Source organism: Polypterus senegalus, chromosome 9 (genome assembly GCF_016835505.1).
Source record: "Polypterus senegalus isolate Bchr_013 chromosome 9, ASM1683550v1, whole genome shotgun sequence".
NCBI lineage: Eukaryota > Metazoa > Chordata > Cladistia > Polypteriformes > Polypteridae > Polypterus > Polypterus senegalus.
The window spans coordinates 153,270,010-153,285,648 of record NC_053162.1 but is presented as its reverse complement, the minus strand read 5'-3'; the positions used below and the strand labels follow the sequence as shown (position 1 = coordinate 153,285,648).

Genomic DNA, 15,639 nt, shown 5'->3' with positions numbered 1-15,639 from the left:
AATCAAGGCAAGAAAAAATAAAAGCATGAGTAGCTTTCTTAAGATCCCTAGAAGATGAAAAAGGCTTGATCTTACCTAATAGACGAAGCTGGAAAAAGCAAATCTTGACTACAGAATTTACTTGTTTCTCAAAAGAGAGGTTACTGTCAAAGATAACACCAAGATTGCGGACTTGAGGTCTGCAAAAGACAGAAAAAGAGCTGAGAAGTCCAAGACCAATTTGGGCTTTAGCTGATGGACACACTATAAGCACCTCCGTTTTTTTTTTTTGATTTAGATCGAGAAAATTATTAGCCATCCAGGATCTTAGTTCAGAAAGACAGTTGTACAGTTGATTTATTGCAGAGTTGCAGACGGGAATATAAACCTGTGTATCATCAGCATAGCAGTGAAATGTTACATTTCCTAGCAAGGCTGACATCACAGAACAGCCATAGAATTATGCAGCTGATGAATTTGACAATGACTACTACATTTTTTCATTATCTTTTTATGGGGTCCTGACTATGGAGCAGAGGCCCTGATTAGCACATCTGTAAGCAGCTGGGTCTGTAAAATAAAGTTTCAGAGTCTAACTCAAAATGGGAACAGGTGGAAAATTGAAAGTCAATGCAAACTGAATGAGGACTGCCATGTTGGTGAAAATGTCAGAACGGCTGTTTTATAGCTACATTTACATTTATTTGTGACTTACAAAAGAGGCCAACATAATCGAGCCTGGAAGTGATTGGCAACAAGTGTTACAGGACAAAGAGTACAAAATTGTTTTCCACAAGTGAAAGCTCAAAAACCACATATTGTATTAGATAGAGACAATCCCCAGATTTACAAAACCTAACAGCTATCTCTTAGACAGAAATTAGCTCCTAGAAACAGGATTTGCTCCCTGGACTGGACAGTGTCTTTGAGAAATATTTTTTCAAAAATGTATGCATTTCCTTATTTTTTAACAAATACAGTACATACTATTTTTTGTTTATTGTTGTGGACACCAAGGGCCTTACAGTTCTCTAAACTCCCGACACAACAGACACAGAGCCCAGGTTCAACACACAAGGCACATTTATTCAGCTGTGGTAAATGCTTTTGTCTCGTTCCCCACAGATCCAAGCATAGTACAATACAGCACCCTTTTCTCTTCTTCTTTTTCCTCTTCTCTTTCTCTCTCTATCCATCTCCACTCCTACTAGCAGCAAGCTTCATCCACCTCCATTCGACTCTGTCTCCCAGAGTAGTGGGAGCTAGCCCCGTTTATAGGGTACCCAGAAGTGCACCAGGTGTCCAGATATCTTCTTCAGGAAGCACTTCCGGGACCCAACAGGGCTGTAGCAAACTCCAGCTCCCAGCTTGCTCTGCCGGAATCTGTGGTGCTGTAGCAACCCAGGGTTTGTAAGGGGGTGTCGGGGGGTTGGGAGGGGTGGTGGCGCCGCCTTTTATCCTCCCAGGATCCAGGAATTCAGCTTTCCTCCTAAACCACAAAGATGTGCTTTTAAGGGTTAGTAGTACTCAAAACTGGTCCTATGTGAGTCAGTTTATGTGACTATGCCCCGCAGTGGCAACATGTTCAGAATTGTATTGTACAATGTGACAGTAATTGCTAACACCTTAACCAGTGTTGTTTCCTTTTTTGCTCTCTGTGATCTTGTACGTGAAAAAGCAGGTTATCAAAATAATTGAACAAATAAAATTGAATTACTGATCATATTTTCTCAGAAAAGCCTTATTTTGTAGGCATTAATGAGCACTGCTAATTTATTATATGATTTGGAGTATTGAGTTGCTTTAATTATATATAGTACTGAACCTTTATACAGCATTTAACAGATTAAGGTAAAAAATTTTTTTAATTAGTGGTATCCTTTTTTTACTTTCTCATATATGAAGTATAGGGAAAGTATTGTAATCGTCCAAAGATTCATTGTCAAGATTTTGATGAATCTCGACATTTTCGACCTACCTGACTTTCTCATATAGGAAATACAGGGAAAGTATTAGAATCCTCCAAAAATTCTATTTTGAGATTTTGATGAATCTCGATGTTTTAGAGCTCCGAGTCATTTTGCCATTTTTGGAATTATGTCTGTGTGTGTGTGTATGTAAACACGATAACTTGAGTATGCTTTTAGTTAGGTCAACCAAACTTCAAAAAAAGCATTAGCTACAAAACATAGTTTTCTATCAACTTTTGGGCTATTTCCGTTAACTGGATGTGGTAGTTTGTCTTTTATTCATGCAGCTGCAGAGTCAGATTTATTCAACTTTACTTTTATAATAATTGGTCAATATATTATTGATTTGATTTATTGTTTATGGTTCTTTAATTTACGTAATATAAAAATATAGTCATTGTCTTACGGTTTACTCCTCCAATATCCATCTCCATATCTGAGTATATGAGAAAGTCTAGGGGAGACCACTCCCAATTTTTATGTTATTGTGTCCAGTTTTACATACAGTACATTGCAAATATTTGTCGATTTGTATTTGGTATTATGTTGCTGTGGACTCGCACTACAAAGCATATCATTCCACAGATTTGTGCTGTTGTGTAATGGCAGTGGTCAGCCGTGAACTTGCAACGTCTGGTTCCGAAGCGGTCTCCTTACAGCATGAGCCATGCAGAGTCTGCTTCTGGACAGTGTGAGCAGAGCACTTCCTGGTGACATTAGCTGTGCTCTCTCTGTCTCTCTCTCTCAGCCCCCACCTTTTCATTACACAGTGCAAACCTCATCCTTGTTGACAAGTGTATGTTGTGGGCACACACCAAAAAGTATCTAACCACTCTTGACCAGATGTTGCATGTTCACAGCTGACCAACGACAATTGAGTACATTGCAAATCTTCAAATTGAGATGCTTCATGCTGTAAGTCCACGGCAATACACTTAGCAATGGGGTTGGGATTTGCACTGCGGATGGGTGGAGTGCAGTGCAGAAAAGGTAGGGGCTTAAGAGAGCTTAGCTGACGTCGCCAAGAAGACCTCCATTCACAGTGTTAAAAAGTAGTCTCTGTGCGGTTGAGACTAGGAGTTCACTTATTAGCTCACACTGCAAGGAGACCATTTCTGAACCAGATGTTGTGGGTTTGCAGCTGACCACCAGCAAATCTTTGAAATGAGATCCTTTGTGGTGTGATTATGTCTGTGGCATACATTATTTGCAAAATTGTTTCTACTTTTGTTTTGAAATTCTCACCCATTTTTGAGCAATGGAACATATCACCAAACCATGTCAAAAGGGCTTGACAGGTTCACTCAACAATACTCCATCCATCATCTGTCTCCTGCACTTAAGGGACATTTACAAAGCGGTTTATTTCTGCCAAGTAAGCACTGATATTGGTTTTGTTCTTTATAAACTGGAATCATGGAACAAGGAAGTGCTGCCAAGAAGAGGGATCAGAGTTTGGAGAAAGTAGCATGACTCCCTCCCCATACCCCCTGGGTAATATTTTTTCTGATCATGAGTCAGTGGTTGAAACTGTCAGTCTAGTATTTTTCAGTCCAGTACCTAAAGTAATGTAATACAATAAACTGTTTTAAAGCTTGTAAAATGTACATTGCATTGTAAGAGAAGTTTAAAAGTTTAAATAAATTAAATGCAGGAAGTTGTCACATTGAAGTACTAATAGGAGCAGAATGTGTGATCTTGTCTTTTCATTTTTAGGTCCCTGCCTACTAGAACTCACAAATTACACTATAGTTCATATGATTAAAGTAAAGAATTCATTATGATGCATGATGGGAATGATCCACGGGAAATATATTTTGACCACAGTACAAATGTGTGTTAAATATGCAGGCTTTGCCCACAAACACACTTGAGTGTTAGTGGCATCTTACGACTCAGTGGAAGGATATTCTGCTGTCAGGATCTGCTCTGTTGCATCATTCTTTCAGAGCTAGGATGCACTGGTGGGTTCCCTCAGTCCATGTGATGGTGCTTACAGTTGTCCCTGCCATAATATTTCTGTTTTTGACTGTGATGAAAGTGAGGCCAGAGCAGTGTGATGTTTATAAGTGCTGGCTGGGTGATTTTATCCACCAGCTGTACTTTGCATTACACCTCTCAAAGGCACACCATTACAAGGCACCTTTAAAAGCATAGCATTAATTTAATGCAGACATTTGTTGGACACGAAATGCTAAGAGCACACAAGGCAAGTGATTAGGGTCTGTGGTTGAGGCATTCTTACCCCGCACCAAAAATTAAATATCATCATCTTGTTCTGTGGTAATGAGCATACAGCCACACATTTTCCAATTACTGCAGCTTATGCCCATTGCTCATCTCCCAAAATAACATTTGTTGATCTTGGCTCTAATTGCGTGCAGCTAGCCTGTATTTAGATATTTTCTAAATGGTCCATTCTTTCTTCCAGCATGATTCTCACATAGCTTTAACATAACAACTGCATCTATACAATTCCTTACTAAAAAGTAAGGAAAATATATTATTAGAACATTATGAATGTAAAAGACCATTGATTCATTCTTTGAATTTTTTAAATCCACTTCATCTATTTCAGGCTTACAGTGGAGAAGGAGTCTATTTTGACACCAAAGTGATCAAGCCACAATTCAACCCACATTTTCAGGATAAGAGCCTCTCCTGGCACCATTGGTACAGTGTAGGAACCAACGAAAGACATGGTGCCAGTTTATCACAGGGCACACTCAAGTTTATGTCCACATTTAGAGTGGGTCAATTTAGAGTCAATAATCGGTTTACATACCACAGGTGGAATATTGGAGAAAATGTAGTGTGACATGGACAAAACTTCTAAGCTCCACACGATAACTGTCAAAGAATTTGAGCTGAAAACACTAGAGCTAACCACTGTGCCAGTGTACTACCAGTTCAACTATGATTTTATTTTAAGCACACTTCACAGAAGGCATGCTCAGTGCTTTGTCATAGAATTAGAAACTTACAAAATCAATTGAAGTGTATTTTGGTTGTCCAAAGAAGTAATGGATTGAAAGACAAGATAACTGTTAAGGAGTCAAGTTTCCAGTCAGTAAGTGATGCTTCCTTCCAGGTGCCAGGGGTTTTAAGGTCCTGGATTCAGAAGGTGCAGAATCAGTTGCCTTCAATGGGTGGATTACTCTGCACTGTTGAGGCAAAGTAAGATGACATAGTTACTGGCAGCACCCCCTCTCGGCGTGCAGTGGAATTACATACCTGAGAAGTACCCGTAGGGTGTCCCTCTGATGTGCACACATGACAATTTGTAGCCTTGCAGCATTTACATACATAAACACATGCTGTATATCTGTTTATTACAGTGGTTCTCAACAAGGGGCTGCGGCCCATTTAGGAGGCCTCAGTAAATTTTCAGTGGGGGGGCCACAGCATGACTGAAAATAATTACAACATTGCAGCAAAATATTCAAAAAAACTAAAAATCAAGCAAGAGCAAAGGTGTGAAATGTGTCTTTTTAAAGCAGTCCGCTATATCATTATCCAAAATATGTTACATACATTGTGCAGTGCCTTGTCAGTATTCACAAAGACCTTTTTAACGCTTGTTTCATACATTGGATCCATATACAGGGTGGTCCAGATCATCTGGATGACTTTGATTTATGCAGGGATGACTCCAGTTTGGCACAAAGACGATTCTTCATGTCGTCAGTTCACACACTTCTCGATGGTCTGGGATTTTTCCGGTGATTTTCTATGTAATAAATTGAATAAGTTATAGCGTAATGAAAATTGCATAATTAGATCTGGACCACCCTATATAACTGAACCAAAATACATTTGCACTGGCCATTAAACTGTGTGTCCAATGTCCGCTCACATTAATCTACAGTGCACCACCACTAATAATTTGTATTTGAAATGGGAACAGGCTGCTCTCAATGATCCAACAAGAAAAAGTAAAAAGAAGGTGACATCCCATACTGCTGTAAAGAGATTTACTGTTTTAAGCTTGATGCCAAAGACGTGACAGTCTCACAAAGGGCACGGTAGTTTGACTTTATGCATGCCACTTCATCTGTTCTGCCCACTTTTTAAAGCTGCACAGTTGTCATGGCTCACCACCTGTCCTTCTCTGACTGACCTGTCTACTGCCACCATCCTACACAATTCTTGTGTCTTTTCCTCTGACTTCATTACTGCAGTTGAAAAGAAAAAGCACTTGCAGTTCCTCTTATGGAAAAGCTCCAGTGCTGCATCCACAGGCTAAACAAAGTACTTTCTCTAATTATGTTATGAAAAAAGTCTGTAGAGATTCATTTTGTACTTTAAATGTTACTTTTTATTTTACCTGGCTTTGCCTGGGAAATATCCAATGACAATGTGCCTCGTTTATAGTGCCAGGGGTCAATAGGATGAATCAGAAGTACTGTGTAAGTACCGGAGTACTTTTCTGTATGCAACATTTGATTCGATTTTTTCCCCCTAGGGTCTAATATTATTACTTCACTGGGATGGGTTATTTTTGAACATGCTACATACATGACTAAAACATTCCTGCCGTTGATCAGTTCTTGCTTGAGCTATAGTTGATGGTCATTGCAAAACACAGTTTGAGAGGAAACTGTATTCTTTTGAATTCAAAGAAGTAATATTAGTAATAATGGGAAATTTGGGTATAAATATAATTTCACCACTGGTAGCTTCGGTCAGATCTAAATATAGCACTTTGATCTATAATTTTTTACCGTTACAGCGTACGAACCTTGGTTTTCTTTAACTTATTTCATACGGATTTCAGATTTCACGTTTATAGGCTGCACATTTACGTGATCAGTGGAGCAGACTGAAGGTTTTAAGCACTATACACAAAAGAACAAGTGAAAAGAAATAATATGAACCATGTACAATGTGCACCTCATCTGTGTTCTATCTGTGGAGAACCCTTTTGTTTAGCTGTGCAATTGTTTAAACTGACCAAGACTTGCCATTACTCCTGGCTTGTATTGTACTCAGGGCTTGAAGTGGATTGGTATGCTGTTGCCAGTCCTTCAACTGTTTCTGCTTTTCGGACTGGAACGTTATGGGACATTGTGGTCTGACCTCCAAGGGGGTACTCCAGTGCTCCACAATATTGCATATATTTTACCACCAAGTGCACACTCGACAATCCAGTGTGGCTTGAATTTGTTTGTATTTTATACCACATTGTGTGGAGTAAGATGAAGCCAACAGAATAGGGAGTACTGGATGTACCCACTTTCCTTTGTTCATTTTACAGCTCATTTTCAATGCAGCTCGCCACCTCATCTCTTTTTCCTGTGCAGGGCAGCTCCCTTCACTTGCCAGTAGCCCCATTTCTCAGCATCTGCACGATTATAGCTACAGTCCGTTCAGTAGCACTGCAAGTGCTGTTCATTGGATTGCACTCCATGCTCAGTTTCTCTGCATGATCACTGGTGAGTCAAAAAAGGGACATGCTCTTAAGAATACCCTGCTCACTACAACATTATAGCCAACAAATATCCACAAAAAAAAAAAAAGAGTTAGCTAGTTTACTTTTTTCTTTAGCTTCGCCAAATTTCAGTCAAATCAGTCAATGCGTTTTTGAGATTTTGGGGTCATTTTTTTCTATTATAATGGCTGCTGTTACTCCTAAATATCGATGTATCAAAATGTCCTTTCCTAGCATTTACCTACTGCTATATATATATATATATATATATATACACAGTATATCAATATATCTACTGTATATCTTCTACTATATAATAAACACTAATGTCTGTGTGTTCAGCTCCTCAGAACAATCTATTTAGTTGGTTTGCCTTTTGTGTGATTGGTAAGTTTAACTTTGGTGACGCAAAGAAAGAAGAAGTGTGAGACACGCAAGGAAGAGTAAAGGTGCACACCGAGAGAGTCGCCTTCAAAGGCAAAATGTATAAATGTAGACAGGAGCCAAGAAAGTTGTCTTGAAAGTAATGAGTCTGAGAAGCAGGCTTTGTGGGAAAACACTCGATAAAGAGAAGTGCTGGAGGAGAGGGGTTCAGACACATGTGAATACAGAAGAAAGGCACTGAAGGTACACATAGGGCAAGAGATAACAAAAATATTTTAATTATTCTGTTACCTGTCTTCAACAGGTACCATGGCTAGTATACATTGTGATGTGTGGGTAGTAGAGTTGTAGAAAAGAGGAGGAGGTTAAAAAAAATCAGCTTTATTGTGGTAAAGACAGGAACGTCCTCAAAGCATTTATTCAAACAGGAATTGACACTTAAACACACGCAGCATTCAAGCAGTGACGATGACGTTGTCCTGCATTCACTTCCTTCTCAGATCAAAAGAATAGATAGCCTACCTGCAGAAGAGAGGAGACTGAAAGGGAGTACAGTACACGGCCAGGTCCGTGGCCGGTTTTAAATGTTCCCCGCATCACCCATCTGATGACAGACGTGTTAAACGGTGAGCCTGTGAACTTGCAGTTGAACCGGTGGCCTACAACCAATCCTTGTCTGTGTTAACAGAGTTTTGGTGCACAGTGCAGTTGCAGGGTTGTTGGGGTCTCTTAAATCTCACAGTATACTGTATAAAAATATATATAATATATATACAGTATAGATTTTCAAAAATACAGTAAGTAGTCATTTTCTGTATAATTTAGTAATTAATACTTAAGCCAAGTAAGCAGTATGTGTTATCATAAATATCTGCAGTGACAAATTCTGTATTTTGGTATTTACTGTTGTTTATATATCTCCAAAAAACATACAAACTCTGTTTATGTTCTGTTTAGGAAATTCAAGTACTAGTAAACATTACTTTTATTTAATTTAAACGCAGAGACAATTTTTTAAAACACCTTCTTAATTCTGTATTCTGCTTCAAATACAGATACCCTTGGCTCACCATTGGTTTGTTGGGACAGGAATCTTTGGGTTCTTTTGTAATGTACAGTTGTTTATTGCTTATCTCCTGTCATTTTTTTCTTTATTTAATAAAATACATAGAGAATCCAGGCAGTGTAATATCACTTGCAGCAAATAAACCCTTGGTAACAAATGTACTTACAAAAATGAACATGTGCAGTAAAAGTACTGGAAGATGAACATCATGGCCAGTGTAGGGGGCCCTCATATATTCTTGTAGTTCAAATGGGGACCTGGGAGGAATAAAGGCGGAGAACTACTGGTTTATATGATGGTGACAGGCAGACCCATCAGCTTTAGGTAGATTCAATAAGTACCAGTTTGTGCCAGAGGTCTTCTGGCTTCTTTTACTGGGAAGAAGCTAATTGATTCCATTGGGTTATCCTGTCTCTTTTTTTAAATTGTTTAACCACTTGCCTCCTTTCCAAAGGGCTGTCACCCCTTATAGTCTACTAGGTCTTACATTCTATATTTTTTATGGGTCTGCTGCTTGGCAGCCTTTAGATTCTAAGCCATTTACATTAAAAAGTCAATGAAATCGCAATAATTTGCAGTTGCATGAAAGCCGGGCAGTTTTTTCACTTGAACATCAGTGAGGAGGCGGTGAGGCTCATTCATTAGAAAACTGCTATTATTAACAAATAATTGAATGAATACTGCCTGACTAGAGTTTGCACACCAATTAAGGCAAACACAGTCTAGATCTTAGAATAGTATATAATTTAAAAATGGTTGAGTAAAAGAATGAATAGAGACTTCACTTCGGAGATTCAGGTGATAAAGACATAGTTATGCAATATAGTAAGAGCAGGATTCTGCCTGGAGAAGCGATCAGTGGTGCGGCTAGACATCAAGGGTGAGGTGGGGGAGGGTGCTTCCAGCTGTGCGGCGCATGGAGCAGAAATCATTTTTCCCACACAAAGCTTTGTTGCTCTACCAATTATGCACCACGACTGGCCCCATCTGAGACAGCAAAGAGATGCTGGCCCATCTTGTCTGGATGCGAGACACTGAAAAGAAATGAGACCAATGTAGAAAGAGGAAAGACGAATTTCTGAGAGGTGAAGTGCTGTCATGGTCAATGTCAAGCCATTTTATTGGTTTGCTTGAGGGGTTTGTCTCCTGCTTGGGTTTAAGGCCCACACTTTAATAGCCCTGTCTCCTTCTAACATTAAATACATATTTGGATTTGTTTTTGATAATGTTACTTTAATTTATAAAATTGTATTGAAGACACAGTGCTGAATCTAATTTGTTATGTAATGCTGCTTCTACGTTCTAATGTGTATAAATAAAAATTGATTTGTTTTAAGATTTATTAATTTCAGTTATAGGTAGGAGAGTAGTACAATACAGTGAGTAGGCTGTTCTCTGGTTACACTCTATGTGAGGCCTTTGCAATCTCCCAGTGTCCACATAGCACTTTCCAGATATGAAAATTAATTTAATTGCCGTGTCTGAAGTGAAAATGTGTGTGCGTATGTGTCAGTGGACTAAGGTGGGAACTTTCCTCACATCCAGTCCTGCTGGGAAAGGGTCTGACTTGTACGGGTCATGTAGTGAAGAAAGGGAGTTCACAAAATCAATATATACATATATAATGCTAATGTCTGTCTGTCTGTCTGTCACACGTTTATGTGTGACTTAATGGGGCTAGAACCTTGATCTTGGTCTTAATTGAAAGCTTATGACCTCATATATTCAGGAAATTCCAAAAATTTTAGGTAGTGGCAACATGATAGGCACTTGACTGGTGAGCTGAAAGGTTTACTGTAATTAAAGCATAGTCCCCGAAGGCCTATTATTAGATAGTCTCCCAGGACATGGTACACATGTGTTCAGAGTTCTAAAAGTGGTTATTGTTTTTACATTTCTAAATAACGAGTGGCGATTTTACTGTTGTTCATATCTAACCTTTTGTAGTATTTTATTTTAGGAGTGGAGGTCCACATGTTTCATTAGCTTTCTAGTTTTTGAATGGATTCCACGTGATAACTGTAAACCTTCTTTGGAACAACAATGCACATTCCCAAACAGTGAATACTGACTAAAAAATCCTGCATCACATGCACTTTATCTTCTCTATTAATTGCATCTCTTTTTAACTTTATTTTGGATCCAAATATTATAAATATAGTTTTGTTCTGATGATACATTGTATTAATAAATACATAAGGATATATTACACTCATGTACTGAGCTGTGATTTGTACCATGCCTGATGAACACATCACCACTCAACTGTCATGACTACATTGCCTTCCTGTTCAATATTGTGTTATCTACTGTTAATTGCAGCCCCCTAGATTATCATTTGTCATATCAGCTGGCCGGACATCTAATGTTGGCCTTCTGATTTTTCTGAAGACATGTCATTCAACCTTTAGTGAATGTGTTTTCTAAGTTTGCAGCTCCTATTCTCTGGAGCTGTTTCACATGGACTATTCCTGAAGCTCTATCAATAAGGTCCCAATTAAAAGCTGACCTTTATTCTGTCTGGTATTCTAATAAGCTCTAGCTGTTACTCTGTTCTCAAATTTGACTCTTGTATAGCGACTGAATCGATCTGGAATTTATTGTATTGTCAGCTGATACTATTAGCCTCTTGCTATAGGCTGTCAGTAGACCCTTCAAAATTAAATTGAATTTATCATATAGTGTGTTGAATTAATGTCTATTTTATTTTGTAAATTTGAATTGTGCTTGTTTTAAGGCAGTAAACTTCTATATAAAATAAAGATCGCTATTGATTGATGCTCTGTAGAAATATAATTCATTCTAACAGCCAGGCAAAACAATACTGAAACTGTTTTTGTAGGTCTCTAAATGAAGCAGTTTGGCGGTGTTAACAGTGCTCTGAACACAGGGTTGACAGACAATACTTTTAGCCATTAATTTTTAAAGTGTTGTAACAGCTTCATGTTTCTGGTGCCATTTTAATTTATAAGCCTCAGTTTTTTAGCAGATTCACATACAAATAGCATCGTGTTTACACTGTCCAACAAAGCTCACAGAAGGCTTTAACGGTAACCAATTTGTTTAAACCTGGACAGGATTGTTGGCTGAAAAATGATGCTGGCAAATGTTTTGCAAAGAAGCTACTCTTCTTATTTTTCATACAACTAGCTCATTATAAAGTCTTGTTTTGCTGAGACAAAAAAAAATTAGGAAAATTGGATGAAACGAAACAAATTGCTTTCTACGAATATGACCCACCCCCAGTTCCCTTTAGCCCCCAGTGCAATAAAAGTGATGGATGTTGCTATTGTTTCGCCAAACCTGATTTCTCTTATAATTGATTTTATTGTGGAGAAAACAGGATTCACATGACAAACAGAAGGGTCTTGTTCCCAGCTGGGTACTCTTTGGGTTTGCAGAGTCACAAAGTAACATTTGTAATGTGTAAGTAATTGTACAGTTCAGCTGGAAGAGATTCAGTGTACCAGTGTTTATCGTCTTCATGTGGGAAATTAAAATTAACAAATTACTATATTGAGTAATTGGAAGAAGATCCGAGGCACTGATTTTTTTAATCTTCTTCTGAGCAGTGGAAAGGGATAAATGATTGTATGATGCTGCTGGAAACAGATAAAGCCCTGACATTTGTTACCTTCATGTCAGCAAATGGAATGGGAAAATAACTGCACTGAACATTTAGAAGAAGAAGGTGATTTAAAGGACCAATGTTTGTTGTATTCATCTTGGCAATTGAAATGGGTAACTAATGTACTGTGCAACTGGAAAGGACTCATAGGTGCTGATGTCTGTCATCTCAGTGGTCTGGAATTGTTTTTTAGTACTGCCAAGTTCATAATTTGAAGCCAGATCTTTCTGTTAATGAAGTACATTTTTCAATTTTATGGCTTTTTAGTGGACTCATTCCACCATACCAGGAATTTTCAAAGATTTTTTTTTTTTTGGAGAGTGCCAACACTCTTAGACCTCCACCTTTTCCACTTCAAGTATTTTTTTGAAACAGGTATTGCATGGCGGACACTCAGGCTCAAATGACATCAAGTTATCTGATCAGCTGTTGTCTCATTTTGCATTTCATTATTGTTTGGCTACTGGAAATAGTTAAGGGCTCTAAATCTTAAAAGGAGGCAGAGAGGCTGGGAGTAGGTGCTAATAACGTGTGCCGCACTCACCACATGACGAACCAACCGGATTGGGACCCGAGTGCAGTGGGTGACACCTCAGCACCACACTGCAAAAGTGTGAGATTCTGACAATCTTGCCACCAACTCCCAAGTTTTCCCTGCACATTGCGGGACCTACTTGCAAGGCTGGATGCAGATTTACGTCATACACAGGACGAAGCAGTTGCAGGTTAAGGGCCTTGCTTAAGGCATTTATGGGATTCGAACGACCAACTTTCCGATTGCCGGCATAGATCCCTAGTCACAGAGCCGCAACTCTGCCTAATAATCTTAAGTCAGTTAAAATTTTGGCAATGAAGGCCATTCTAGTACCAGCAGTAATTTGTAGCTAATTTAGAACATGGCTGAAATGAAAGCCCTTGAGGATCTGAGTTTATCAGCCATGATATAACTAATTGAAATTGGTAAGTAACTATGGTGCATTAAAAGGACATCCAAAGCATCAGTGTTTGTCCGTTTTAAATCAGAATGAATAAATAATGAACTGTCCAGTACAACAGGAAGGAAATTGAAAGCATTGATGTTTGTTATATTTTTAATAGGTAGGTACTAGGAAAGGGTAAATGACTCTATGGTGCACCAGGAAAGAGATCAAAAGCGCCATTGTTTTAACGTCTTTTTGTTAATAACGAGAATGTACACATACTAGAAATGAATAGTGCAGCTGGACAGTGTTTGTCAATGTCCTCTAGCCAACCGGAAAGAGTAATTGACTAAGTGGTATATCTGGATGGAGATCAAAATTGTTGATGGTTATCATTTTAACCTGAGCAAGTACAGCATTTAAATGACTCAACAGTGTGGCCAAAGGGCCGAAGTTTCTCATTTTCAGGCTCCACAGTAAACTCCATTTACTGCATTTTTGCAGCATTTTTTATATAATTCAAAGCTGTATGTTTTTCATGACCAACTCTCTTTCTCCCTCTCTTTATAGTTGACTCTGGCAGACGAGCAAAGCGAATTAACCAGGAATGGCTGTGAATCCAGAGAACTGGTGTATCTGGTCCAGATTTCCTGTCAGGTAATCAAAAACCTTTCTGTACAGACAATGTGAAATGATATTAAAAAGGGAAAATTCTCTCTACTTCAAAGAGCAAAAGTAGAAAACGGTCTGTCAAGTGCTAGCTTGACTGAATGTAAAGTTGTAATATTGGAGAAACAGATACGAGCTGTGCATTTATATTAAAAATTTTTTTTTTTTGTAATACAGGTGGTGGAAAAGTGAGTCAGTATTATTCCGGATGTTGGGGAATTGTTTTCCTCTTTTTTATTACTGCTTTTGTTTCACCGGAGATTCTACACATCATATTTTACTAATGAAACCCTGATAAACGTTGCCAAAAAAGCGAAGTAAAGGTCTGCCGTCTGGTTGACAGGGTTTAAACTATTGGCCAGTTTTTTTTGTTTTTTTTTTTTAAATTAGACCAGTTGATAATTATTTAGATGTGAACATGCATTTGGGGGGGTCTCTTGAGTATTAGTGAGGGTCATTCATCATCCGCATTCACAGACTAACTGTACAGCTGGGCTGCCTGGTGGTGCGTAGATGCTGATCAGCCGTGCATCCAAAGGGAAATGGGGACTCAGCAGACATCTTGAATTGATTATTGTGGCAACAGATGCGCTGCTGGCTAAAGGCAAAATAAATATTTGAATTCCTGGTTGCTGCAAATGCTTAGTGAAGGAAGACTTGAAATTGACTTTTATATATTTCAAGTTGTGTTTAGCTGGTACTGTAGTCTATGTAAGTGAAGAGTGTTCTTAAAAATCCACAGGCTTTGCCATCACATTATATTTCATGCCCTTATACACGGAGAAATAAAAGCCAGCTTCAGTAGATAAGAATGACTCAGATGTATTCTCTATAGGTGGCACGGATCACAAGTGAGTGCTTCTGAATGTAATAATGACAGGCAAAACTCCTGATCTTGTTACACAAACTGTGAGAACATTGCACGCAGTCCTGATATCCTTGTAAGTTTTTTTTTCTTTAGTGTTCAGCTTCTCTTCTACATCTCAAAGGCAAGCAAGTTCAATTTATGTGCCACTTCAAATTGATCGGTACCACGTCCAGTGATGTTTCCAGCTTTAGGATCAATGTGCAACTGGCAAATCATGACACAGTACTGAAACCAGGTTCAGGAAATTGTGAGATGTTCTCTTTCTCCTAGATAAAGGAGAAAACAGCAGTGTGCGCTAATTAAAGTGAACATCTCTTCACTCAGTTAATTGTGTTTAAACTTGCAAATGTTTTTCCCAGTGAAGTAAAAGTCTGATTACTTTTACATATGTTAGTAGATTAGGTGTATGAAGTCATCCCTAATTGAACCATACTAGGACAAAATAATAAGCACTAAACCAAAAATCATTTCATTATATATATATATATAGCTAGCGATACCTGTTTGTTTGTTTATTGATTTTTAAAGTTTGTCCTCTTTCATTACTATGCGGGCAGAGCCACGGGGGAAAGCTAGTTTATATATATATATATATATATATATATATATATATACTAGCTTTCCCCCGTGGCTCTGCCCGCATAGTAATGAAACAGGACAAACTTTAAAAATCAATAAACAAAGAAATAGTTATCGCTAGCCAGGCGTGAGTGAGAAGGGCCCT

At 38.4% G+C, this 15,639-nt stretch overlaps 1 protein-coding gene across 1 annotated transcript in view; it reads left to right on the top strand.

The window, feature by feature from the left end:
- The first annotated feature begins 13,954 nt into the window (after positions 1 to 13,954).
- The window catches only part of arhgap32b (Rho GTPase activating protein 32b), a 225,311-nt gene continuing 223,626 nt past the window's right edge, over positions 13,955 to 15,639 (top strand). Inside the window, exon 1 of the mRNA XM_039764045.1 lies at positions 13,955 to 14,035. The gene's annotated coding sequence lies outside the window, so the exon portion shown is untranslated. The remainder of the gene's footprint in view (positions 14,036 to 15,639) is intronic.